The sequence below is a fragment of the Canis lupus genome, chromosome 2 (assembly GCF_048164855.1).
Source record: "Canis lupus baileyi chromosome 2, mCanLup2.hap1, whole genome shotgun sequence".
Lineage (NCBI taxonomy): Eukaryota > Metazoa > Chordata > Mammalia > Carnivora > Canidae > Canis > Canis lupus.
Window position 1 is genome coordinate 43,447,461 of NC_132839.1, and position 27,414 is coordinate 43,474,874.

The 27,414-nt window shown below is 43.1% G+C and overlaps 1 protein-coding gene and 1 long non-coding RNA gene across 7 annotated transcripts in view; one reads left to right on the forward strand and one right to left on the reverse strand.

Annotated features, from left to right (window-relative positions):
- IGF1R (insulin like growth factor 1 receptor) overlaps positions 1-27,414 on the forward strand; it is a 302,878-nt gene that overhangs the window by 194,201 nt on the left and 81,263 nt on the right. The gene's annotated exons all lie outside the window — the stretch shown is intronic.
- LOC140616759 (uncharacterized) lies at positions 5,253-12,860 on the reverse strand. 2 transcript variants are annotated; one of them, XR_012017129.1, is made up of 4 exons: positions 12,497-12,860; positions 10,938-11,129; positions 7,596-9,886; positions 5,253-5,701 (listed from the first exon to the last, which is right to left on the reverse strand). It is a non-coding gene; the product is annotated as an uncharacterized lncRNA (long non-coding RNA). The 2 variants fall into 2 exon arrangements; XR_012017128.1 differs by lacking the exons at positions 5,253-5,701; positions 10,938-11,129 and having other exon boundaries at positions 8,995-9,886; positions 12,420-12,860.

Below are 27,414 nucleotides of genomic sequence, written 5' to 3' on the forward strand. Positions count from 1 at the left end.
GCCGTCCAATCAGCTCGTTGGGAAAGTCCACCTTTCTGCGGGACCCGGGCGGCGACTGGCTGGAGCAGCTGTCAGTCAAGTGGGCATCCCGCAAGGATGCAGCAGGAGTATTAGGGACGCGATCACCAGAGCGGAGGAGGAGTAACCTTCCCCATAAACAAGCGGTGCCCCCCCCCCCCAATAAAGAGGGGGGAGGAGAGGTGGGGGCTTCGAAGCACTACCCAGCCCTGGGGCCCCAGCGGAGCGGAGCGGAGCGGACTGAGCTCAGAGTCGGGGAATCCCTCCCTCCCTCCCTCCCTCCGCCTCCCGCCCGCTGCCGCTGCAGTTGTAAACACGTTTCCCTCCATGTCTGTTTTCCCTTCTCTCCAACAGTGGCCATTACAGGCTGCCGTTTACCAAAATCCCGTAGGGCAGAAGCATCTTCTTGGGTCCCCCCCGCCGCCCCCATTCCTCCGTTGCCTGCACCCCTCTGCCCTCATTCTGGCCTTTTTCTTTTCCGCCCTCTGGTCTGCAGAGTAAAGGAGGCAGGGTTGTGATGAGACTTGTTTTCCTTTTATTCTTGTCCATGTGGGAAAAGTCATGCTTTGTCAACATGCACCATTTTCTGCAGAGATCATGCCTCCTTTTTAAAAAACTGCGTGCCTGGGCTGCATTGATTTGGTGAGGAACGCTGCAGCCCAAACTGAAGCAGCTCTGGAAGGACCGGGTGGTTTGTTGTTGTTGTTGCTGTTTTTGGACACATAGAATGCTATTTTAATTCTGCGTTTTCTTCCAAGATGGGTCTTGAATCCTTTACCCCACTGGTAGATGTGAGATATGTACACACACACACACCTCCCCCCTCCCCTCCCAAAATAAGGGCAGCATTGTGTTGGACTAAATGTTTTTGTACCTTCTTCTGAGATCTGAATCAGGTTTCCCATTTCCAGCTGCACAATGTGGTTGTATTCTGTGTGATAGGGGCGTAGTGGACATGAATTATTTGCGACAGGGCTGCCTGGAAGATGCGGAGCGGAGTTTGCGTGGCCTGGAGCAGCTCCAGTGTCTGAGGCTCCTCTGTTATGTTACACAGGCTCCGAGCAGGAAGCGCAGGCAAAATGGCAAAATACAGCATGTGGCATTCGGTTCAAAAATCCCCTTTTCTAGGAGCTGCTAATCCATATGACTTCCAGTCTTCTTTAGTTTTTCTTTTTAAGAGAATGGAAAAGTTATCTATGAAGATGGCTCGTTCAGGCTATTTTATGAGAAGCCTTGTCAACAATAACAAAAAAAAAAATGATGATTTTAAGGTTCTGGTTTGCTGAGTGTAGGTTAGGCCTCCTTCGTGTTCTGAATCATAGTGGCAGAAAGAGAAAGCATTGCTCCTGGATTTATGGTAATTGCAGGAAAATACCCTGGAGCTGCAGCCATGGGGAAAAGATGGGAGGTTTTTGCCCATCTCAGCCCTGCAGCCTGGGTACTTTATCAGCCCTGGGGCATTGGAGATGCTTCTAGGGAATGAAAAGGTACATTGCAAGCCTAAATGTAAGGAATGGCACATGTGGCCCCAATTTGTAAGAGCAGCTTCTAGACCTACCTCAGCCCCAGGAAGCATGTCCTATTTCAAGTTAGCCACTGCATGTGATTTGGATATCTCTCTCTCTTTCTCTTTCTCTGTCCCCCTCCCCCCCCCCCCATTTCTCCCTCTCTTTCCATCTCCATCTCTCCTTTTCCTCCTCCAATTGTCCTTTTATACTCCCCTGCTAGGAATTTTTTTCCCAAGATGATCAAATTAACATATTATCATGGTGTTACTGTTTAGAATGGGCTCAATGGTCTCTTCATCAGTTGAGAAAACATGGCTCTTCTGAGTCAAAAAGTGATCACAGGTGAGGGAGAGGGCCAGGGTGGGGCAGAGTTCTGCCCCAGGGCCATGAAGTTCCTGGCAGCCTCATCCTAATAGCTTGTGAAGTTATCAACTAAGCAACAGATTGAAGGCAAAAAGACACCACACGGGAGGTCTCTGGCTTCTGATCCCTGAGCTTAGATGGGGCAGTTTCACCTCAATGACAGTGTCCCCCTGCATGGATGGGACTAGCGGTGTCTAGGTGGTATCTTAAGGACTAAAAGAAAAGCCTTAAGAAGTGTGCCTGCCTTTCTGCTGGGCCCTTGGAGATTCCTGTGGCCCCAGCTTTCCCTCTATCTCTGGAAAATCCTCTCCTGACTCTTCCTTTGGTGGCCCTTCACGTGAGCCTCCTACATGGCATGCTCAGCTCATCTTTCACTGGGTTTCTGCGTCACCTGCTCTTTTCCGGCCAGGTCAGCCTGTTCATTTTTCCATGCCAACAGCCTCTATGTGCCAGTAAGTCACGTCTGAATAACCAAAGCATGTTTCCCTGCTGGAGAGTGCCAAAGCAGGCTGGTCTGGGAGCCAAGTGGCTTTCCCTGGCCCAAGTAAGTGGGGGCCGGGGGAGGGGGTGGAGCAGAAGAGACCTGTTCGCCACAGCTCCCCAGTGACTTGAGACAAGTTTTGAATCATCTGGTGAATCTCCTGAAATCATGCCTTTAATCCCCACCCTCGGGTAGGGTTCCCCCCCTTTCTGTCCCACGTGACTGGGCTCTGAGCTCTTTGTGATCTGACTTTAGCCTGCTTCTGCCTCCACAACCCCCTGCAACCCCCCAGCATGCACCTGTGAGTCTGCCAGCCACCAGACTGCTCATGCTCCTGTGGCTACATGGAGGCCACATGTGGACTGATTTACCTGGCTTCCCCAGTTCCAGGTGGCCCCTACATAGGTCAGGGCACCCCATCTTCTGGAACCAACTTCAGACTGCCCCTCATGGGGCCACCCCACTGCCCCAGCCCTCACCTTCTTTTCTTGTGAGTCCTGTTCTCCCCACTTGGGGGACACTGATGCCCTGATGTGGCATGTCCTCCATGGTCTTGTGTTTGCCTTTTACTCTCTGTGTGTCTCCCAACCCCAAGGAGAGACAGTGTTATATAATGGCTCCCTGGACTATGGAACCAGACATACTGGCACCTCTGACACATGACTGGCCCTCTGAGCCCATCGTTCCTCATCTGTGGAAAGGGGTGATAATACCCTTCCCTTGGGGGAGATGTGAGGATTAACTGTGCTTGGCACCAAGTCTGCGCCTAGTAGGCACTCAGGAAACATGAGTTATCATAACTGTTGTTTTTTGATCAGCTGTAGATAGACTTTTTACCAACTTTACAGTACCAGTGAGAGAATCCCTGAGGGTTATGCACAGGCACTTAGTAGTTTACCCTTCTTCCATAAGGACATACTCAGACTCTTTTGGGGTCCCATTCAGCAAACCCTCTGTAATACTTATGAAAAATAAAATTGCTCTTTCTATGTGTAAATTTCAGGACCTGCTTCTTTGTCAATAGTGACTTCTTATTTTAAAATAAAAACGAACACTTATAGGTCAGACTTCTAGAACCTCTAATTTGAGGGAATTGGGACAAAACAAGAAAATCTGAGCTGCTGAGTTGTGTGACCAACACCTGGGGCCCTATGGATCCTTACTGAACCATTATCAAGTGTGTTTTTAAAGTACCAGGGTCTAGGGGTAGAGGTCCTGAGTAGTGAGAAAAATTATAATATTCGAATTGCTGCCAGCCTCTCCCAGTGCCATGCAGCTGGTCAGCTTGCGGAAGGAAGCATGAAGAGGTCAAAGCATGAAGCTGCTATATGGGGGTTGGAGTCACTGTGGGAGAGCAGTGGGGTGTGCTCCTCCTGTAACCCTAGTGTACACTTTCCCTAATGCTGGGTCCTCCTGAACCATTAGGACTACTGAGCTTTGTTCAAAAAAACATCGTGGATGCCTCTAGGGCAGGTGCTCTGCTAAACTCTGGGGGTGCAAAGATACAGAGTCACTACTTCCTTTGAAAGAGTGCCCAGGATCATGGTAGATTTTCTGACCCAAGCAGGAATTACAGGTATGATGGGCATGATCCCTAATTGCCACCAAGGGAACCTTTTCAACTCTGTGTCTTTAGCTTTGTGATGTTGGACAGGTCACTTAATTTCCCTAAACCTTAATTTCCACCTTCTCACAGCAGAGGAGAGATCAGAGTGAGGCACAGATGAGATTGCATATGTAAAATGCTTAGTGCTATGCCTTTCGCTGTGACTTTTAGAAGGAGCCATTGCTGAATATGGAAGATATTGAACTATAACATGCATGCTTGCATGAATCAGTCTGCTGAGTTATTTTAAGTTTGCATCTGAAAATAAAGGGTGGATTGCTGTCCAAATATAAAAGAATTGGATCCAGGCTCGAAAGGATGTTTGCTGTTCTTTAGCAAAATACCATTCTTCTTAAGTTTCATTCAATCATTCCACAAAAATCTGAGCATCTGTTTTGTCCCAGGCACTGTGCTTGTAATGGGTGTACAGCAGCAAACAGAACACTTGCTTTCTGCTCATATCAGGCTGACACTTGAATAGGGAATGTAGACGTTAAATAAATAGAAGTGTGACGATGGCCATATAGGGGGAAGCCTGCTGTGTGTTTTAATATTTAACACCTGCTATATGTGCTAATATTTAAATGTATCTTGGGAAGCTCTTTCTATCTAAAAATACTGTGTCCTTTTGCCTGCAAATAATTCCTTTCCCTATAGGCAATAGGAATCCTGTTCACATTGTGAGTGAGAGGTTCTGTTATTTGGGAAAAGAGCAGTTTTACAATTGAAAGTAAGCTGGAAGGGGCACCTGGCTGGCTTAGTTGGTGGAATGGTGGAGCATGCGACTCTCGATCTCAGGGTCATGAGTTCAGGCCCCACATTGGGCATGGAGCCTATTTAAAAGAAGAAAAAAAGAAAATAAGCTGGAGATGATGCAGAACAGACAATATATATTGGGTTTTCCTTGGCTCATGCATTGAAGTGGCTTAGGAAAAGTGGTTGTGGCCAGTGGAAAGATGTTTTAAAGGAGCTACCCCAAAGTGACCCCCAAATTCAGGTAAACCATGTTGTGTACATCTTTAAAAATAAATGTGAAACCCAAGGCTCACAGCTCTGTTCATCTAGACCAGAGCTGTCTTATAGAATTTTATGTGATGTGGAAATGTGCTTTATCTTCCCTGTCCAATAAAATAGCTGCATAGCCACATGTGGCAATGGAGCACCTGAAATGTGGCTAGTGGGACAAAGAGATGAGTTTCAGGTTTTGTGTCATTTTTAATTAGTTTAAATTTGAATAGCCACTTGTGGCTTGTGGTCACTAGACACTACAGATCTAGACAGAAGATTAGCCGACAAAACTCTTTCCTCCTGAAGTACGTGTTTATTTTGATAAGGGTAACTAAGACCTCCACATTTCATTTTCTCTGTTATATTTATGGCTAATAAAGGGGGCATGCAAATTTTTAAAAACACAACACAATCAGTTAGACCAGCTGTCTAATTGCACACATCTTTTGAGCTGTTAGCCTTGATTACTGGCAAGTACTAACTATTCCCAATAACCTAGGAACTATAAAACAAGCAAGTCATCTTCTATAACTGAATACCAGTGGGGGGATCCCTGGGTGGTGCAGCGGTTTAGCGTCTGCCTTTGGCCCAGGGCAGGATCCTGGAGACCCGGGATCGAATCCCACGTCGGGCTCCCGGTGCATGGAGCCTGCTTCTCCCTCTGCCTGTGTCTCTGCCTCTCTCTCTCTCTCTCTCTCTCTCTCTCTCGCTGTGTGCCTATCATAAATAAATAAAAATTAAAAAAAAAAAAAAAAGAATACCAGTGGGTTATTTGGTTGAGAGAAAATAATCAAGAAGGTCTTTATGGTTCTAAAAGTGTCTGTTGATTCATGGACATTCAAAAAGCTTTTGTAAAAATAGGCTAGATTTTAGAAATTTTGAAACAAAATTGAAACTCTCATCTAAGCTTAAAATTTTAGTACAGTTTATTTTTATTTCTTCTTTTGGTTCATCTGTGGTTTTTTTCTTTTTCCCCCCTGCTCTGTTGTTTCATCAGGTTGGAAGAATAAAGCCTGGCTGTTCAGTTTCAATTTTATTTAAATTCATTTTGTCTTCATTCCTTCTAATCTAGCACAGTCCTGTGTTATATTGAGATCAGAGTGCTTCAGGGAAATGTTGAAATATAAAAACATTTTCATGAAAACATTTCCACTTACATTTAATTTTTCTTCTCAATAGAAAAATATTTCCAACTTAATCCTCCCTCTCCCCTCTTGAAATGAATTGCATACTTTAGAAATAACATCAAACCACCCAAGTACACAAGGACAATCTTTTAGCCATTTAATGGAGATATAAAGACTCAGAGTATGGTGGGGTTCGGAGGCCCAGACTGCCTTTGAGGATGTTAATAAACATGGGCGAGGCCCTCACGGGGCCCTCGCTTCTCCACACTGCAGTGTGGCAAAGCAGTGCGGCACTGAACTCTGAGCCTGCCACAGAGAAATTTCTCACTCCATCTTAACCCATCATCATCGCAGAGCTTTATTTTCAACAAATCATGAGTGTCTGCCAAGGCAATAGATGTTGAAACTTCCTCTTTCCAAACCTCATCTGACATCTGGGACCAGCTATGCTAGAAGGTGTTTGAACACGCCATGGAGTAGCTCACCCCTTTCTTAAGGAAATAATGGCAAGTGAGCCCCTCTCAAGAACAGACTTCTGCACTCACTCTGCCCTTTTATTTTGTTGTTGTTCCTTAGTAACTTCAGCTTACTAGGAAGCCCAGCCTCAGGGGAAGGTGAGTCTCTCTTCCAAGGCAAAAGCAAAAACTCATGTGAGATATGCATCAAGTTTGAGCCCCGCTGTGCTATCATTCCAGTTACAAAGCACATGAACAGGGATGCCTGGGGTGGCTCAGCAATTGAGCATCTGCCTTCAGCTCAAGGTGTGGTCCCAGGTCCCAGGATCAAGTCCCACATCAGGCTCTCTGCAAGAAGCCCGCTTCTCCTTCTGTCTATGCCTCTGCCTCTCTGTGTCTCTCATGAATAAATAAAATATTTTTTTTAAAAAAGAAAGAAACAAAGCACATGAATATTGGAGTCTGTTTGAAAATTCAGCACATTCACCTACATTAGAATGAGCAGCACACATATTGAGAGTTTATTATACACTGGTCAGGCACATTTCATTTAGTTTTTGCAATAGCTAGTGGGGTAGATTCTCCCAATGTTGTTTTACTGTTGAGCAAATGGAGGCCTGGAAAAAATAAATTGTCCATTGTCACACACCTGGTAGGTAGGAGAGATAGGATTTGAACCGAGATATACACAAATTTTTATTTTTTTATTTTATTTTTTTTAAAGATTTTATTTATTTATGATAGTCACAGAGAGAGAGAGAGAGGCAGAGACACAGGCAGAGGGAGAAGCAGGCTCCATGCAGGGAGCCCAACGTGGGACTCGATCCCGGGTCTCCAAGATCGCGCCCTGGGCCAAAGGCAGGCACCAAACCGCTGCGCCACCCAGGGATCCCTACACAAATTTTTAAATGTGTGCCTTCCGATGCTCTACTTCATCTACAACCTTTGCACCCAGACATTTGAGAAAATTTTTGGTCACATGTTTTCCCACATGAAAGAGCTCATTGAAACAAAAATGTCCATGGGTACCTGGGTGGTATAGTCGGTTAGGCATCCAACTCTTGGTTTTGGTGCAGGTCATCATCTCAAGGTCATGAGATTGAAAACTGTGTCCGTCTCCCCACTAAGCATGTAGTCGGCTTGGGACTTTGTCTCCCTCTTCCTCTCCCTCTGTCTCTCAAATAAATATATAAAATCTTTAAACAAACAAAAATTTCTAGTTTTTAAGGTTTGCCCACAAGAGGGGAAAGAACCTCGAGGGTTGGTTCCTAAAACAATAAGAAAATGAAAAGTCATTTTACTCTATCTAGGCTATCTGATTAAGTTAAGATTTTTGTGACCCTCTAAATTTTTCAAAATAATATCAAGATACTTAAGACTTTTCCTTTAAAAAAAAAAAAAAGGAATCACTACCTAAAATATACATGTCACATTCTTAAATACATTAATTGTAGTGTGATTCAGGTATAGGATGTCATAGCCTAAATATAATAATGTGTGTGTGTGTATGGAATTAATTTCCTCTATAAGGAGGAAGAACTGGCAAACTCAGGAATTGTAGTTTTGCTGGCCTCTTGTATTGTTAGGCATGCAGCTTTGCCTGCACAAAAATCTTGGTCATGGGTACTGGTTCTTCAGGTATTGACTACTCTTTGATTCCTGTTTGATCAAAGACTTGGGCAAATTTCTATTGCTTAAATCCAAAAAATAAGTTAAAACTTCTTGAAAACTCAGTACATAGCACTGACTGCAAAAGTCCAGACACTTGTGCAAGCCATCTGGGTAGAAATGTGGGTTTTGAGCATCTTAGGTACAAACAAGATTGTGAATTCCATGAGAGCAGGAACCCTGTCACAGCAGTCCCTCCAATCTGCTCAATCAATAATTTGTCAATTGAAGGAATGAATAGACAAATACTATAAAAGCTGTAGGGATCATGGAGATTACCACTGTCATGCACACTGTCATGCTAGAAATCTTTCCAACATAAATTATGTACTTCTTGGCTTCTTCCTCTAGTGAATATAATTTAATAATTTCTGGCCAACTTGAGGACATCAGTGAACATATATTGTTGTATTATGCATAGTACGGTGATAGCCCCAAGGCATAGTGGGAGGCAGTTTGCCCTATACTGAAGATTCCTCATGTTTATTGTGTTCTTATGGTTTGGCTTTATCATTTTTATGTCCCCATTTCTGTTTAATAGACTTACTGCCATAAGACAAGAAAGCTCTGTCAGCCCCTCTGTAGGTGATTATTTGCTGTTTCCTCTTTGCTGTGGGTACTTTTAAAATGGATTTCCAAGCTTGTTAGAATTGTATGTAAGACTAAATAGGCTGTGAGATCTAGCTTCTTTCTGGTCCTTGGCTGTGTACCCCCAGAAACATGTATTCACTGGACAGTTGAGTTCTGGAAGGGTGCAGTATCCATCTGTGAGAAGTATTCTTCCTTCAAATGATCTTTTTTTTTTTTTTTTTTCCTTTTACTTTCTCTCTCTCTGCATCCATGTCTCTGTCTCTGTTTCTCTGTCTCACTGATAATATGACAGTTGCTGGAAGAAATTAAATGAGCAGGACTCATTTATTCACATGGGAGCCTCTTGTAGTGGTCAAAAAACATTTTCAAAAGGCATGCAGTCCCCACTTCTGTGTCCTAGACCAGTCCGCAGCACCTAGTGTAATGACAGAATTTTAGAAGGGTCCCCAGTACTTCACTTTGAGATAAATATGCTCAAAGAGGCTTCCTTAGTCAGCTTGGTATGATTCTCCTCTCCCCTGCTCTTAGCTCCCACTCCTGGTCTTTCTCCTTGGCGCATGCTGACCCTACTAGGGAGACTCCTCGAAACACTCCACTTCCAGTTCTTCTGGAAGCGGAGTGCATGACAACCTCTCTGTTGTCCTATATTAAGAGTTCTCCTGGGTCTCTCTAGCAGTCCTTCCTTCTAGGGGATACCAGCTTTCCACCCTCCACTCCACTGGACACCTCTCAGTTGTCGCAGGCTCTGTAAGCAAATTTTATTTTGATTTGGGAGGCCATGAGGTATAATAGAGCCTGGATCTTGGAATGAAGCCCACTGGCATCCGAGTGCCCCCTCCTACCGCCTGAGCTCAGACAAGTCAGATCAGTCCTGGAGCGTGAATCTCTTGTCTGCAGAAAGGAGTCTATACCGATTCAGTCAGCACATTCTCAGTGTAAAGCAGGGGCTTAGTCAGTGGCACCTTCCTCCTTGCCTTTCCGTATTAATTGCTTCTGTGTGGCACAGGTAGTTACAAGGGTTGACAGCAAATTTCTCATCTTCTGTTGCACACCCTGTAATGCTGGGAACACCAGAGGAAAAATGGTTAGCTTTCGCACATTAGTTTTTGGCCTCAATTTTCTGTTATTCCCCTATGAGGATCATTTCATTTGAGACCAGTATCTGGAAAAAAAAGTAGATCAAGCTTTTCAGATGAGATTTTAGTGCAACCCTGACAAACTCTTTTCATTGCCTTCACTACCACATAGTGGCGGATCAGAAAACTGTTTCTCAGCTTGCCGTGCTGGGAAATTGCTGCCAATGGAGTGAAGCTTTTGCTGTTGAAGGAATTTGATCTCTTTTCTGCATAACACAAAGAAAGCCGAAGCCCATATTATCTGTAGCAGATGACAGAGTGTATGTCCAGTTCAGAAAAATACATTTCTTACTACATTCCAAGCAAAAAAGGCCAAGTTGTTACAACAAGGCTCTGGGAGAGTCGGATGCAGTTTTCTGGTGTCCATTTTGTTGTTTCCTTTTGCATTCTTCAACCATCTTACTTCCTACTTCCACCCCACTGGAGGACATTTCAAAGATAAATGAAATGTTAGGCAGTATGTCAGAATGGATAGGGCCCTCAACACGCACGCAGGGTCCTCTACCAGCCTTATTACCCTCCAGCAACAGAAGTGCTCTAGGAATCATCTATTTTTAAAAAAGAGAGAGAGAGAGAGATTTGCCTTGCCTCCAAATTAAGGGTTTACCTTATTTACAGAACTCTGCTGGGGCCTTTGTCCGGGAGGGCAGGGTTTGTAAGTAACACTACTTCAAGTGGGAAGCACACAAGATTAAAGTCCCTTGTTCAAAGTGAGATTTTGGAGCTACTTGCAATTGATTGGCATGTATCCTGATAGCTCAAAAGCCCATTCACTTGCTCACCATGCTGTAGTTTCTTTCCTTTCCTTTTTGAACTAATGACTTGGAGTTTTTAACTTTTAAGTTTGAAATCATTTCAGACTTAAAAAAAAAAAAAAGGTTACAAAAAAGGTGAGCACCCTTCACCCCAACTTCCCCAAACATAACCGCTTACATAACCATCACAGGCTTATCAAAACTGTCATATGAACACTGACCCAGTACTATGGATTTCCAGACTGGATTCACAGGACTCCTCTGGTTTTCCACTGCTTCCCTTTTCTGGTCCTATATCCAGCAGAGGATCCCACCTGGCATTTATTGTCCTGTCTCTTTACTTCCCTTGAATCCAGGATGTTTTCTTCAGTCTTCCCCGGTAGCCTACCACCTTGACATTTTTGAAGTGTGGACTGGTTATTTTGAAAAAAAAAAAAAAAAAAAAAAAAAAAAGTCCTCCTCTTTGTGTTTGCTTGGGATGAATTATAGCAAGATTTAACAGCTCTAGCAAGATGATAACAGAAGGACCACTGTGTATCTTCCCAGTGCATCCTATCAGGAGCTCCATGATGCCCAGATGTTTCATTTCTGATGATGTTAATTTTGATCACTCTGTTAAGGTGGTCTCTGCAAAGTGCCTCTGTTGTTACAGCTCTTAACCTTTGTAATTAGGAAGCATCTTGCAGGGTTAGACACTTGAGACTAACTATCCTGTTCATACCGTTCCTCATTATTCTTTCACCTCCTAATTTTAACATCCATTACTGCAGTGTTTGCCAAATGGCGATTTCTCAATTTCTGTTTTCTACACTTAGTAATTGGAATTCTACTCAGAGGACTCTATGTATTTTTAAAATGAGGGACATAAAACTTTTTAAATAGCAGTGGCAGCTCCACTTTTTCTGGGAGGACAATTATGAATGACATGAAGCAGAAAAATATGCAGAAGCCTGAGAAATCTCAAATATGAATGTTATTCAAGCTGTCGTTGCCATATTTTCCTTCAGAGGAGGTGAGATAGAGGGGAGGAGATCTCAACTGCCCAAAAAAAGTCCCCATTAGTTTTGGTCCTGGCTGCAAGTGTCTCTTGCTTTTGAGGACTAAGCTAGAGAACACAGTTGGAAGACTGTATCTGGAGCACAGCCCTGAATGTTTTGGATGGGTTAGGAAGGCTTAGGCCACCATAAGAACTTTAATTAATAGTATGAAATTTTATCTCTGAGCTTAAAAGCTGTAATTGAAAGGAGTGCTCAAGATACTGTTTCCCTCTTTTAGAATATTCACTGTTACTGACAAGGCAAACAATTTGGAGGAGCCGCCCCCCCCCTTTAAATTTCAGCAGCCCCAAATCAGATCCGTGTGAAGAAATCATTATTTTGAACTTTTTTATTACCAGAAAGATTAAACTTACTCTTTATTCTTAGAGGTTTCTTTTTTTTTTAATTGGGTTATTTTATTCTTTGTGATCCTACCCATGTGATTTTTTAAATATTCCTTTTAGTTATACCTTAGAAGGAGGAAAAAGTATGTATATTCCTCAAGTAGAATATTTTATCAAAGCTCACGCATCTATTCGAAAGAACTGTGAATGGCTACATTTTAAAATATCCTACAGTTCATTCGTTTGTAAGTTTAACATCACATTCAGGCAAGATCACAGTCGGTACACTAAATTCCCGTGGCCCTCGTTGTTTTCCCCTCACCCATGTTTGTAACTCCTCACGAATTAAATTTTAGGAGCTTGAAACGTAACCATTATTTTAGGGAAAGGAAGAAGAACCTCAGACGCCCCAGGCTCGCATGTAGAGGCTCATTAGATACGGTCAGGGCACTCAACATTGACCAGACCAAGTAGGAATCTGGACGGTAGAATCGATGGTTCTGAATTAGGTTGCACGCGAAACACGAAACGGCTCCTCAAGGTGTGGCTGCACGGAACTCAGGATTCCGAGTACTGAGCTGCTTTCGTTGTTTGCAGTGACTTGGTGAACGTTTCAAAGTTGGCGGCAGAGCAGAGCGAGCTAGGAAACATTTATCTGAGCGCTCTTGCTGGACCCCAAGCCCGGCGCTGGAAAAAGTTGCAACGCAACCGTTAAAGTTGCAGCACGTGCGCGTGCGGAACGGGCTCGGTGGCCCCGGCCCGGCCAGGCGGGAGGCGGGGCGCGGGAGGCGGGGCTCGGGAGGCGCGCGCCCGCGCGGGAGGGGCCGCCGCCCACGTGACCTGCTCCGGCCACGCCCGCCGCCGCCTCACGTGGTCTCCGGACACCACGTGCAAGAGTGGCTGCAGAAGGGAGCGGCCGGGTGTGGCGTTCAGCTTTTGGAAGACATGAGCTTCCTGAGAATTTTTTTTTTTTAACCCCTGTCTAATTCTTTAATCCCGATGGCCAAAAAAAAAAAAAAAAAAAAAAAAAAAAAATGCAGGAAGCATTTCTCATGTATTTCCGATCATGTCATCCCATCCCTCTCGGTGGCTCAAGTTTCTTCATGGGAACGTGGTTTCCGTGTCGGGGAGTCGATCCCGCAGTGCTGCACGGAGCCACGCCGCCTCCCTCGGGACCGGGAGGGCTCGGGTTTCCCGAATGTCGATGCTCCATTTTACAGCGGAAAAGTAAACCCTGCTCCCCCATTCCGCTACAAACGCCTGGTTGCTTCTGAGCGATAATTCAGCGTTGATGGGAAAACCAGCTGTCCTAAAGTTGTAAGAGGACGGGGCTCCAACCTCCCGACTTCCGCGGCACGGTTGCCGCTTTCCCGCAGGAGGCGGCTCCCGGAGGGAGGAAGTCCCGTGCGTGGCCCCTCCACATTCGTGGCTCGGGGACTTGGAAGCCGTGCAAAACGTAAAAGGAAAATAAAAGGTATAAATAGGTTTCCCGGGGGGGGGGGGGGGGAAGGAAATAAAAACTACCGTGTAAGAAGGGCGTACATTCTTATATCGAACTTGGGTCTTATTGTTCCCAGCAAACGCCTGGCGCCTACGTGTTCCCGTCCGATCGCGGTAAAACCGCAGAGGATGCTCGCGCAGCCCGAGCCCAGGGCTCGCTGGGCCACACACGCCCTCTGTGCTTCCAGGCCCTCGGCAAACGCAGAGCCTAATTTAAACTTTCCGCACACTCATTTCTTTCGCGTGCAAAATTCAGGTTCTCTTTGGTTTACTTTCTATCCATGTTCATTACAATGCGGCAAAGCGAAAGGAGTTTCTTCTTAATGGAGTTTCCAGAATTTATGGAAAAGGAGGGCTCGAAAGATAAAACCTCCTCTTTAAAAAAAAAAAAATCAGAAAGAGATTCGTCGTTATTATTAGGACCTTAAGTGCAAATGGAAATCCAACTTTGAGAATAAATTATTTCTGAGGCGTTTCGGGGACCAGACATTTGGTAGGTAACGCTATGCCTGGTCATCAATTATAGTGATTTCCTTGCATCAGCTCCAGAAAATCAGAATATTCATGAGCTTTCTGGTCTGACTCAGACCTTCAGGAGCCATGAAATTTTCCTGTTGGGATGAGAGGAAGTGCTGTCGGTGGTTTTGGCAGCTGAATGAAACCAGAAATAGATAAAGCAAGACGGAGGGGTGATGTCCATTTGTTCAGCCCTAGCATCCTTCTTTTAATCTGTGAAAGTTAACATTCTAAAAATCATATTAAACGCGTGATCCTTGTTAGAATTCACTGAGGATGTTGAGGAAGTGGTTTTGTTTTTGTGAGTTTGTTTAAACAAATGCCTGAGGTTTTTGTTTTTCGCTGTGTCTGGCCAGGCAGCATTGCTACACTTTTTTAAATTCATGAAAAACTGACCAGTGAGTCTGTTCTTTAGCACTCCTATCCTTTTGTGATGGGAAGACAAGGAGGCAGACACCAATGGCGCCTCTCACAATGGAGGTTTGTTTGTTTATTTTTTAATTTAATGGAGGGATTGTAGATGGCTTAAAATTTCCTTGTGCCTGGGCAGAGAAAGGGGGTGAGGGGTGGGAGAATAATTAGCCCATTCTAAACAACTTTAGCAATAGATGATCCATAGGCATTAACTTTCAACAGCAACAGAAGCCTTTTTCTGGACCTCATCCTATGATGTTTTAAACAAATTTGATCTCATTTAATTAAAATCTTTCTTAAAGGCAAAAATGCACTAAAGTCATTTTCTTTTTAATTTCAGTTATATATTAATAAAGATGGCAATTTATGATTTTCTGTTGAAATATGTGGGAAGACCATCCCGCAAACCACCCCCCCACCCCCCAGTCCCTGAAACACCAGAGCGCCTTGCCTCTTCCAAGAGTCCCCTCCTGCCTTGCACACACCCTCCCATTACATGGTCCACTTAGCCTGGAGTGTTCTTTTCTTCCTGATATGTATCTTTTAGGACATGGATCTTTACCTTGAATTATTATCCATACATATGGTACCTGGCATGTCTTCCAGACAGGTGCACCCAGGTGTTAGATAAACAAATATTTTATCTGGAAGAATTTACAAGAAGGAGAGCTCTTTATATTTTTTCTAAAAACCATTGATAGTATACACTGTGTGGGGATGTACAATTCAGTGCTCTACTAATTTGTGTGAAATATGCCATTTAAAGTAGAAATAATTATAAAGTATTTTGATGTTAGGTTAAGCACAGGAGTGAAGTTCCCACTTTTTTTATGCAGTCAGATTCATTGCTTTTGGGTGCCTGGGTGGCTCAGTGTTTGAGCATCTGCCTTTGGCTCAGGGCATGATCCCCGGGTCCTGGGATGGAGTCTGGCATTGGGCTCCCTGAATGGAGCCTGCTTCTTCTCTGTCTTCCTGTATCTCTGTCTCTGTCTTCCATCTCTTGTGAATAAATAAAATCTTTGAAAAAAAATTCATTGCTTTTTGGTCCTTTGTGATGGTGTTGAATGACCCTAACCAATCTTTAAGGCACAGAAATGAGCCTCTTGCAGTCTTAGAGTCGAGCTACTGGCCTCCAGTACTTGCCTTTTGCTTATCATATGTCTCCCTGGTAATTCACAGCCTCTTTGGTCCCCCATCTCCTCATCAGTAAAATAATGCTGATTCCTTTATTTGACAAGAGTAGGTTACAAGAATTACAGTTAGAAAAGTCTGTGGCATGTGCATATCCACTGTACCATACGGGATGAAAGTATGGATCCCGGAGTCCTCTATTGCTTGGTTGGAATTTCTGCCTCTGCCTCCTTCAAGCTGTGTGACTCTGGGCAAGGTCCTCTCTCTGTACCTCAGGCTCTGGTTCAGAGGATGGGAAATAGACTCTCCCTCTCAGAGAGAGGGAGAGTTTAATTCTTTGTGGAAATTAAATCAGACACTGCATGCCAAGCACATGTAGCAGTGAGTGCCCCATATATGGTAGCTGCCTTAATATAATGATAACAAACTTTCTTTTTTTTTTTCTCATTTAGTACCTTAGGCTTTTACTTATATCAAGGCCTTGAGAGAAAGAGAGAGAATCGTTATATTAAAATCATACTCTGCCCCAAAGCAAGTATGACCTGAAAGGAAAAGAAGGCTAGGGTTTAATGTTGAGTCAGATGATTTCTCTAGTTATCCTCGGGGAAAACCAGCCAAGCAATGAAGTCGGAGGACTATGGTTCATTTTATTCCTCATCACCCAAAAGTAGCTTCTCTGATTTTTCTCTTTTTTTTTTTTTCTTTTCTTTCTAGGAAGAGGCAAGGAGAGTCGTTTTTCCTACTACTCTTATCATCATTGTTATTTATCTAGTAACAACTCACCATCAGAACATAGAAAGTACTTATCCTTCGGAAACTCCCTTCTGTTACTCACTAATTTGCTTTCAGTTTATACTTTGATGCCAAAGAGGCAGATTCCAGTTAAAAACAAAACAAGGGTGCCTGGGTGGCTCAGCGGTTTGAGTATCTGCCTTTGGCTCAGAGCGTGATCCCTGGTCTGGGATTGAGTCCCGCATTGGGCTCCTTGCAAGGAGCCTGCTTCTCCCTCTGCCTATGTCTATGCCTCTCTCCCTGTGTCTCCCATGAATAAATAAATAAAATCTTTAGAAAAATAAAACAAAACAAAAACCCTGGCTGACACAAGACCTGAATAGCCAACTCACCAAGATAATCATGCCATGCTAGAAAGTTGATTAGTCTTAGAATCTGGTTCCTCTGGGATTCTTGGCAGCAAGAATTTCCTCAAGGCAAAGAGGAAATACAGTAAAGTCTGCCTATGTATACATACAAAGCCCCCATACACATTTTTCTATAAAATTCAAGGGCTTTGTTTTTGGAAAGTTTGCAGGAGTCATAGTCCAGGGTTAAAGTAGCACGTGAGTGCACCAGTATGTATAAGATGCTCTAGAAGAGCTGTGAGGCAAATAAAAATAAGGAATGGTATCCTGTCCTTGAAGAGCTTACAGTTGTGTGGGAAACCATGAGTCATGAAACCAACATACACAGAGCAGCCACAATGGACCAGGTTCTGGGCATGGCCCTGAGAACACAGTGAAGAAAACACAAAGGATTCCTGCCCCAGTGCTTTGTGCACCAGTGGAAGAAAGAGAAAGAGGCATTAAATGTAATGAAGTCCTTTGTTTTTGTTGTTGTTTTTTTTTTTTTAAAGGTGTGGAGCCCAGCGCAGGGCTTGAACTCATGCCCCTGAGATCAAGACCTGAGCTGAAATCAAGAATCTGATGCTTAACCAACTGAGCCACCCAGGCACCCCAAGTCTTTTTTTTAAAACTGTGTACAATACATAACAAAATTTATCATCTCAACTATTTTAAAATATGTGGTTCATTGACACTAAGTACATTCCCATTGTTGTGTAACCATCACCACCATCCATCTCCAGAACTCTTTTCATCTTGCACAACTGAAACTTTGTACCCATTAAACAATAGCCCCCCTTCTCTCCAGCAAAAAAAAAAAAAAAGAAAAAGAAAAGAAAAAAGAAAAACCTTTGATTGTGAATGTGGTCAGTGCTTTGAGGGAGATGAAGAAGACACTGTGACATAAATGATGGGACAGCAGGAAGGACTCCCACCAAGAGATAGTTGGGGAGGTAGATCAAGAGTGGGAAAGAAGCATAAGCCAGGTAGAAGGAACAGCATGTGTGATGGCTCAGAGTCATGACAAGGTCTGCCCTTTTCAAGAAAGAAAAAGGAGCCAGTATGGTTGGAGCAGGGGCCAGGAGGATGAAAAGTTTTAGTTTAGTGTGCATATGGATGTTTGTGCATCCTTCATAATTCAGCAAAAGCATCCTCACCATGCCCTAAACTAACAAGGCCCATCTGCAGCTTTTTTAGTAACCTGGAGTACAAACTCAGAGCCACTGCTCAGAATTCCAGGCAGTGCCCACACCAGGAATTCGCAAAAATCCTTCCTGGCTGGCTGAACAAGTGGATCCTTCCTTGACACAGGACCAGAGAGGGGAGGTCTGATAGGAGAAGGTGGTCGGCATTCTCCTTGCCACCAGCTTCCCATCCCAGTAGCCCAGAGTGGTGGGAGGGAGCATGAAGGAATGTCCCTGTGGCACTGGCACCCAGGAGCATTTTTTTGTGAAGCCAGAGCAATGGGTTCTAGATAGGGAGGTGCAGGTTGCGTGAGAGCTGGGTAGTCTGATGGCTGCTCTAGCCAGCTGGCTGTCCTTCCCCCTCTTGATGCAGGGGAGCCAGCCCGGGGTGCCTGTGCACAAAGCCAACAAAGCCAAGTTTTGTTTTATTTTTGTTTTTGTTTTTGTTTCAAACAGCTTGCATATGTTCTTGGTTGCAACTCAGAGGTCTCACCCATGGATCCTGCAAGAGACTCCTTTGACCTGGAAAAATTCATAATGGCAATTAGTTTTACTTAGCTCTTAAGCCGGCCTCTGTTCCTGTAGAACCCTTAAATTTGAGTAGGCCGGGAACCTGATAGCAGAAACTAGTTGGAGCACTGTCCATGTATTTGAGCATTGATGACAGTTGGTGAGACCTATCCCAGATTTCGGCAGCACCATGTTATTCCTCCACTACTTTCACCATAGCCCAATAATTAACAAGGGAGATGCTTCTTTACCTCTCTATACTTTGTAGAGAAGCCTTGCATTACCCTAGAGAAAGGAAGCTTATATCTTTCTCTGCTACAAAGAATCTTCATCTCACCCATGTAAAAAGGTGAATAAAGTTACTTAGGAGAAAATTGTATTGGGGATTTTTTGTCTTTTTGAAGAGCCAAATGAAGTCTTTTGAAACATAGAAAATTCTTTTTCTCATCTGGAAAGAGCTTACTGCCTGATAGAAGTTGAAGGTTTAACTTCTGTGCTATGAAAGCTTTTTTGGCAGGCTTTAGAAAGTAATCTGTCCATGGCTCTCCCCAAACCTCCCCACCCCCCCCACCCCCCACATCTGTAGCTTGAGGACCCTTCAAAATAGTAACCAAAACTACAACCAACCTTCAGATGATGATGTCTTGGCTAAGTGACTGCCCACCTTGCATTAAGTGAGGATTATTTCAAAGCAAATGTATTTACAAACAGCACTCAAAAACTGGAATTAGAATGCTAGGCCGGCCAATCTGAAATTTATAATATTTTATTTGTTTAAGCAGAGATGAAATCTGAAATATTTTAGAATCCTGTCTCTTGATTTTCTTTTCCTTTTCTTTCTTAGCTACATAACTCCTCTCCTGAAACCAAGTCTTGTGGGTGTCCCAATATACAAAGCCAATCAGGAACATAGCTCTTGGTCTGTCCCTTTGCCCTTCCCAGCATGTGATGGCCCATAAGGTACCTCCAGGGGATTAGATAGAAGCCACTGGGTCACTAAATGAGACTAGTTCTCTCTCCTACCCTATGCACATGTCAGCTGAGCAGGCAGATAGATGGCAGAGCCAGGACTGGAACCTTAGGACCTTAAAATCCAGTCTAAGGATCAAATAATAATAGCTAATATTTACAGAGGACCTATAACATGCCAGGAGAAGTAATCAGTATAGTTAACGTAGTATATCACATTTAACCTTGCACTGATAGCACAAAGTGGTATTATCTTATACATTCATACACTGAGGAAACTGAATCCCATTGATACACATCAGTCAATAAATGGCAGGGCTAGGACATAAACTCACTTTTGTCTCACTCCAGACTCCACATTCTACTCCTCTGGGTATACTGCTTGCTCTCTCATGCCGTGTCTCCAAAACAGAGGATGAACTTAAGCATCTCAAAATTTTAAAGACTTGACTCCCTAAAACCATTTTTTTTTTTTAAAGTAGACAGACAGACAAGACTCAGGCTCTTAAAAATGTGGTCAAGCTGCTACATAAATGGGCGTCGGCTATATCTAAATTGTTGCTTTAAATTTTGCTAGCATAGCTTCTAGGCTGATAGTTTTGTTTGCTTTCTAATATACCTTTGACACTATGTGCAGAGGAATGCTACCGCTTGTCTCTGTGTCCCTCCTCCTTGAAGGCAAGGCAAAGGTGTCCAGGGCCACATGGAGGGCTACTCCCCCAGAAGGCAGTGGGAGGAATTGAAGTAAATGACAGTGTTTGAGAGCTTGTCGATTTCTTTGCATATCTCACAAACATGTATTGACATGTGTTCATCCATAAATAAGACACATTAGTGTTTCCCATTTTTTCTTGTTTGTTCTTCTGTTTCTTCATTTTCGTTGATAGTTCTTTCAAAAACATGTCTAGTAAAGTCTGAGACCTAATTAGAGACTTATCTTTAGATAAATAGATTTATGTCCTTGATGGCCATCATTATCCAGCATAAAGATTTGGAGGACAATCCCAGATAAAGGAAATAGGATCACTCTCTTCTTTCCCCTGGTTGTTTTACATGTGTACTAATTTGTGGATTGTTTGTATTAATGAAAAAAGCAAAACATTCCCCTTACAAAGGGACAAAGACACGTGTCTGCTACACCTCTGCTCCCAAATGCACGGTAAGACTTGAAAGTGAGCCAGGATTTGAAAATGTTGGATTGGGATAATGTTATTTTTAATTTAATATAAAGTGTTTACACTTCATTTTTCTGGCAGTGGACTTACTATGTAGGTGGTGGAAGATTTCCTGTAAGTTTTGCAAGTTCCAGAGAAGGAGGGTTGCAATATATACCCTCCCTCTGTGGTCACAGCCGCAGGAAGGGTGATTTCTTAATCTGCTATTGTTACATGTGTAGGTGAATGGTGGGTATTACAGAGGTGTACTTTCAACCCTGGGACTGTTGCAAGTTCACAGTTACATTAAGAAAAATAAGAGTGGTCTTTTTAGGAATTCTCAATCTTGAGTCTTGAAGAAAGATTTCATCTTTTCCCTAAATGTGTGCCCCGGTCACAATTGCCAGCTACAATACCTCGTGGGTAAAGCGAATATTTCAAGCATGACTGAGCTTATTAAAAGCCAGAGGCGCTTCCTCTACTGGGGTTTAGAAATTTCAAAGGATGGGGGTTGGGGAGGAGGAATCATGGCAGGCCCTACAGAGAGGGCAGGAGGATGGAAGCAACAGGTTCCAAGTGTATCCGCTATGCTCCTGCAGAGCTCTGGGTCGTCCAGAAATGTGAATTTAGGAAGGTAACGCCTGCCCATCTGGGGCAGGAAAAAAAAAGTAGACTTGGTGGAAAATGTAGGCACTGTTATTTAGATGGGAGTGAGAGGTGCAATTGAGGTGGAAATGCATTTAACAGGCTTTACTCATACCAGGAGAGCCAAATTTGCCGAGTGGGGGACAGGTGCAAGTGGAAGATACCTTGAACAGGCAGGTTCAGAATTGGAAAATGGGGAGAAATAATCCATTTCAAAATTTCCAACTGTGGCGTTCAGGCCGGCTCAGTTGCTGAAGCATGCAACTCTTGGTCTCAGGGTTGTGAGTTCGAGCCTCATGTTGAATATAGAGATTACTTTAAAACAACAACAAAAAGTCTTAAAAAAAAAAATAAAAAAACAATCTACCATCCATGTCAAAGGGGATGTGTGAGTGGATTATCCCAAAGGGGGTCCTGTGGTTTTAGCCGTCTGAGAGATGCCTCTCTGCAGGCGAATAGGGGGCTAGGAACAGAACATCACAGGATAGCAGGGGCCCTGGGCTCAGAGGTCCAGAAACCCAAGTCCTGGGCCCAGCTCTCCTTCATGGTGTGACTCTCGGAGCTTCAGCTGTCCACATTTCCCTTCCTGCCTGTGCCAAGTGAGGATGAAGACATTAGACTGGATGCCCAGTTCCTAGGTTCTCTCAGCTGCAGACAATGATGACTTTCTCTGTTGGGCATTCATCTCACTTCAGAGATGCTCCCAGCTAGGCAAGGCAGCAAAACAAAGGCAGGCAGACCCGCCTGGGGGTGTGGGGTGTGCCTTTAGGTGAGAAGTCCTCCTGGATGAATGGGAAACACAGCAGCCTTTTCCTTGTCCAGAGCACTCCACTTAGCAAGCATTGCACAGAGCCTGGCTCAAGCTGCAATGAATGAACGCTGACTTCAGGCTTTACCCTGGGTTTCAGGTCACCCTGATTGTTTGCAAAACATGTCCCCCCCCCCCTTTTTTTTGTCCCTTGCCAGTACTTGTTCTCTCTGTGAGTAAAAAACACATCCTGAGGGAGCCTGTGTGCCAGTTTGCAGCAAGCTAGTGTTGGGGCTTCCGTACCCTGGCCTTCTAGGCCCTCGGCTCTGGGACAAGGATGCCCCCGGGAACTTAGGAGACACACGGTTGTTTTGACATCAAATTCGAGGGAGTTACTCAGAGCTTATTCCTTTGAAGGAAAAAGAAGAGATAACTCTTTAACATTTTCAGAACCTTATCTACAATTTATTCAAGTCCAGGATTTTAGATAGATTTTTGAAGAAGAGCTTTGCGCTTGAGATCATTCCTTTTTTCTTTCTTTCTTTCTTTCTTTCTTTCTTTCTTTCTTTCTTTCTTTCTTTCTTTCTTTCTTTCTCTCTTTCTTTCTCTCTCTCTCTCTCTCTCTCTCTCTCTCTTTCTCTTTTTCTTTCTTTCTCTTTCTTTCTCTCTCTCTCTCTCTCTCTCTCTCTCTCTCTCTCTCTCTCTCAAAGCGACTTAGCCAGTTTGGGGTTTTCAGTGTTTAGGGAAAAGTTTAAAAAGTTGACCTGTGAAGCACACGGTCATGTGTTCTAAAAGCTACTGTTTTACTGATCCCTTGGTTTTTCGCAAGTAAACCTTATACATTCTCATGGTATGCCAAACATGTGGCTTTGTGAGTGAGCACCCTCATACTCACTAGAGCTGGAGTGCAATTGGACCCCTTTATGTTTATGAAATTTTGTGCAAATTGCTTCAGTCTTCATGCCAAGGATGGAATCAAAGAATGATTCTTGGACATGGTTTCCAAGTTTGGAGGCTCATTTGTGTTTTGCCTGGTAGAGCTGCCCTGTTTTGTGTGTGTGTGTGTGTGTGTGTGTGTGTGTGTGTGTGAATAAAATTAGTCCTAAGTGGAGGCTCATTTGTGTTTTGCATGGTAGAGCTGCCTTGTTTGTGTGTGTGTCTGTGCGTGTGTGTGTGAATAAAATTAGTCTTAAGTGTTAAGTTTTTCCGTCTTTCAAAGAAAATTCTTTTGAAGCCTGAAAATAAAACTATAGTATAAAACAAATAGTGTTTGGGAGGCAGTAAAAAGATGAAGATGTGGGGTGGAGGGGGAAAGTTGCTCAAATAGGAAGGGGAGAGAGACCCACCTATCTCCCAGCACACCCTGGGCTTCCTGCACATCATCCCTTCATTTGGCCTGCGGCAGTCAGGTCACTTGCTGTCATTACAGGCCAGCTAGTGACAGCCATCTGAAGGGGAAAGCCCCTGAACTTTCCACCCTGCTTTTCAGAGCTAACAGTAGGCTTTGTCGTATTTTGCTTCATATTCCGGTTTTCTTCGAGGCCTAAGTGATGTTGGGCCTGCAGCAATACATTCACTTTATAATTTGACTGATACTCTGGGAAAAAGCTGAATATCTAAAATCAGAAATGATACTAGCTATTTAATGGTTCAGAGATCAAATAAAAATATACTCTCAGAGGTTTCCTATTTAATTGGAAAAAGCAGAAGGTACCTGTGAGCCCATCTCCACTGGGTATTTACAACGTGAAACACACTCTTTCAACTAGCATTTTACACATGAGATGCCTATGTTAGCACTTCAGTTTAACCCAATTTTACCGATCACTTACAAAAAACCAAAAACCAAGAAATTCAACTCCAAAGATTAAAAAAAAAAAAAAAATTAAGTTGGGGGAAGGAGAGTCTTAAACTTGGAATAAACCTTTCCAAAGTATAGAGTCAAGATTTTTCCTCACGTGAAACTGGCAAAATGATACTTATCCATAGGACTGGATTTATATTACCAACATAGGATTTAAGTACTTTTAATGCTTTCTGACAAGGGTGATAACATTTTTATCAAAACTACTGCCCTACCACCACCACCTCTACCACTCACAAAAATAAAAACACTAAACAAAATCAAATATAAACCAAGAGAGTTCTGGGGAATGATAAGGTATTTTTGGTTTGGGTGTTTGTGTTTTTGTTTTTTGAGTTGTTGGGGTTTTTTGTTGTTGTTGTTTGTTTGTTTTTGGTAACAATCTTTGCAAGGACATTCCAATATCCTACATTTGTATGTTTTTCCAAGGCATTTTTGAATCATTAACTAGATGAAATAAAACTTCAGTGAATTTTTGTGGGTGTAGGTGTTCTGTGGTCCAGTTCTCCAGAACTGATCCTCAGAAGGTTTCTGTGGTAATTCTGTGAACTAGAATGTGTACGATCGTCTGGGACACCCTGTTCCCCTTGTTTCCCGATAACAGAGCTTACTGTACTTGGAAGTCTGGTGAATCTTTTGTGGTTTTTCCACAGTAGTAAAAATACTTTCATGTTGGGAAATGGGGCCAATAATCAGATTAGATAATGGAAAAGAATAACGTGGTGTTGTAGCATAACATATGCTCTAAAATAGATGTTTACAAGTCTGAAAGTGCACCATCAGGAAGTAACACAATCAAAGGAGAAAGGAACCAAGAATATAGAGAGGTAAAATGACTAGAAGCCAGTACTGTTACTATTCATGCTCCTCAGGTAGATTTGGTTACAGAAGAAGAGAGCATTTTTCTCTTAAGCCACCTAAAATTTTTTTTCAAGATACAATACTGCATTTAAAAAGCATATATTCTTTGGGGTGCTGGGGTGGCTCAGTTGACTAAGCATCCAACTCTTGATTTAGGCTCAGGTCATGATCTCAAGCTTGTGGGTGAGCCCTGCATAGATTGAGCCCTGCCATCAGGCTCTGTGGTGAGTGTGGACCATGCTTGGGATTCTCTCTTTCTCTCTCTCCCTCTGTCCCTACCCCCTCTGCACTCTCAAAAAAATAAAATAAAAATAGAAAATAAAATGAAAAGCATATATATCTTTAAGGGCTAAAATTTAAATAATTAGCAAAAAATCTCCCAAGAAAATGGGCCAGAGACATTGAAAGCCAGTTAACTCAGGAGGTACTGCAAATGACCAAGAAATGGGATGGGGGAGGGGGCAAAAATCCCAACCTCACTGGCAGACCCAAAACTGAGATGAGATACCTGTTTTCCCTTCTGACATTAGGAAAGAAAGAAAAATTGGCTTAAGGGCCATTTCCCCTTTCCTTTTACAAAGATGAGCCACTCTTGAGGCTGTTATCAAAGAATGTGTTAGTCTCTAGAAACATTTTTCAAGAGGACCCTGAAGGGCTTTGCAAGATTTTTGAGGTCATTGACTAGGTGTGTAGCCTCCCAAGGAGGCAGCTTTGGAGGAACTGTTCTTATTTCCTCTACACCTGTGATGAGGCTGGACCACAATGCATCTGTGTATACAGGTGTGCACATACAAATGTAAATTCCACACATACTGTAGAAATCTACCTCTATAAGTACTTCATTCATTTATCATTGTGTCCTGGTGAAACACTTCACTTGTTGACAAGTTTTATCCAAAACTTTGTCTGTTGGTCTCTAAATAGTAGTTGCCCTGCAAGTGGTTGCATTCAGTTCAATTTTTCTTTAAGATTTTATTTATTTATTTATTTATTTATTTATTTATTTATTTATTTAAGAGAGAAAGAGAGCGTGAGAGCAAGATAAAGCATGAGCTGGGGGAGAAGCAGATGGAGAGAGGAGGGGTAGATTCCTTGCTGAGCAGGGAGCTCGATGTGGGACTTGATCCTAGGACCCTGAGGTCATGATCTGAGCCAAAGTCAGATGCTTAACCTGCTGAGCCATCCACGTGCCCCCAGTTAATTCATTTAAATGATGTTGACATAAACGTTTATATATGTGGAAAGGGGCTTTTGTTTGGGTTGTTGTAGCACTATACCTTTTGGGCTAACAATTTCTGCCAAAATAAATAGAAAGAAGTGATAGCTATAGACCATGGAGCTCCCCTAATGGGCACGTGCCATAAACAATCTATCAGTAGCATTGATACTCGGTCAACACCAAAAAGGCGTGCAATTGCCCAGAAATGGGTACTACCACTGGTTTTAAGAGCTATAGCCAAACCCACAAAGCTAGAGGCCTCTCCCTCTGAGCTTGGCCTCCACTTGGACAAAACAGCCCCCAATTTGTCCCTCCAGGACATAGGCCTGCCTTGTTAGGAAATCAGTGAAGTTTAGTAGGAGCCCACAATACCTCACATAACTCTGTGTACAGTAACAGAGAATGGAAATAGGACTGTAAGCACGAACAAGCAGACCAGTTATAAATATAGAATACTCTTTCAATTCCACTTTAGTTAGTCATGGAGGGACAGTGTGAGTTTTATAAACTTATAAGGAATATACAAACAGTTCCAAATTTAAAATAACTTGGAGTAATTTTTAAGTGTGTGAAAAGAATATTTTTTTCCATCCTGTCCATTTAAGCATCTGTGACAGGCAATAGTAAGTGATGGGTGTCTTTACGTGCTCATGCCTGGCGGTCACAGCACTGGGAAGGGTTTCAAAAGAATCACCCATTTGTCAGTGAAAGACTCAAAAAAAGATGGGAGATGGGGGCGTGAGTTGTGTCTGATGCAGACACTTGGTGTTCCCATGTGAAGAAACAGCCACAGACTGCCCTCACTGTAGTCCTCCTGGTCCCCTGAAGCATTCCCCCCTCTTTTCCTTAATTTTTTTTTCCCATTGAAACTTACCCATGTCTCCCAAATTTGAATGTAGGCTTTGAATATGAGTTTATTTTCTTAAAAGATTGATTGATTGATTGATTGATTGATTTGAGTGGGGGAAGCAAAAAGGAGGGAGAAGGAGAGAATCTCAAGCAGACTCCCCACTGAGCACAGAGCCTGCCTCTGGGCCTTGATCTCATGACCCCAAGATCATGATCTGAGTCAAAATCAAGAGTCAGACACTTAAGTGACTGAGCCACCCAGGTGCTTCTCAGTTTGTATACTTTAAATGGGTGAATTGTCTCAATAAAGCTGTTATTTAAAAAAAAAAAAAATGTGTGAAGGAAGAAAAAAAAATCACATAGCCCACAGTAACCCAAACCAGCTCAGTTAGAGGAGGATTCCTGACCTGTCTTCTGCTCCTCACTTAGCTTTGGTATTACTTGTGATTCTGCATTGTGTCATTGCACTGATGGCTGTTCTTTCTTTACTCTTCTTACTAATTAGCTCTTGAAATTTTTACTTAATAATGGGGCTATATACAACTTTCCTCTTTTTGGTTTCTTGGTTGGTTGGTTGGTAGCTTGCTTGTTTGCTTTCTTTCTTTTTTTCTTTTTCTTTTTTCCTTTCTCTCAAT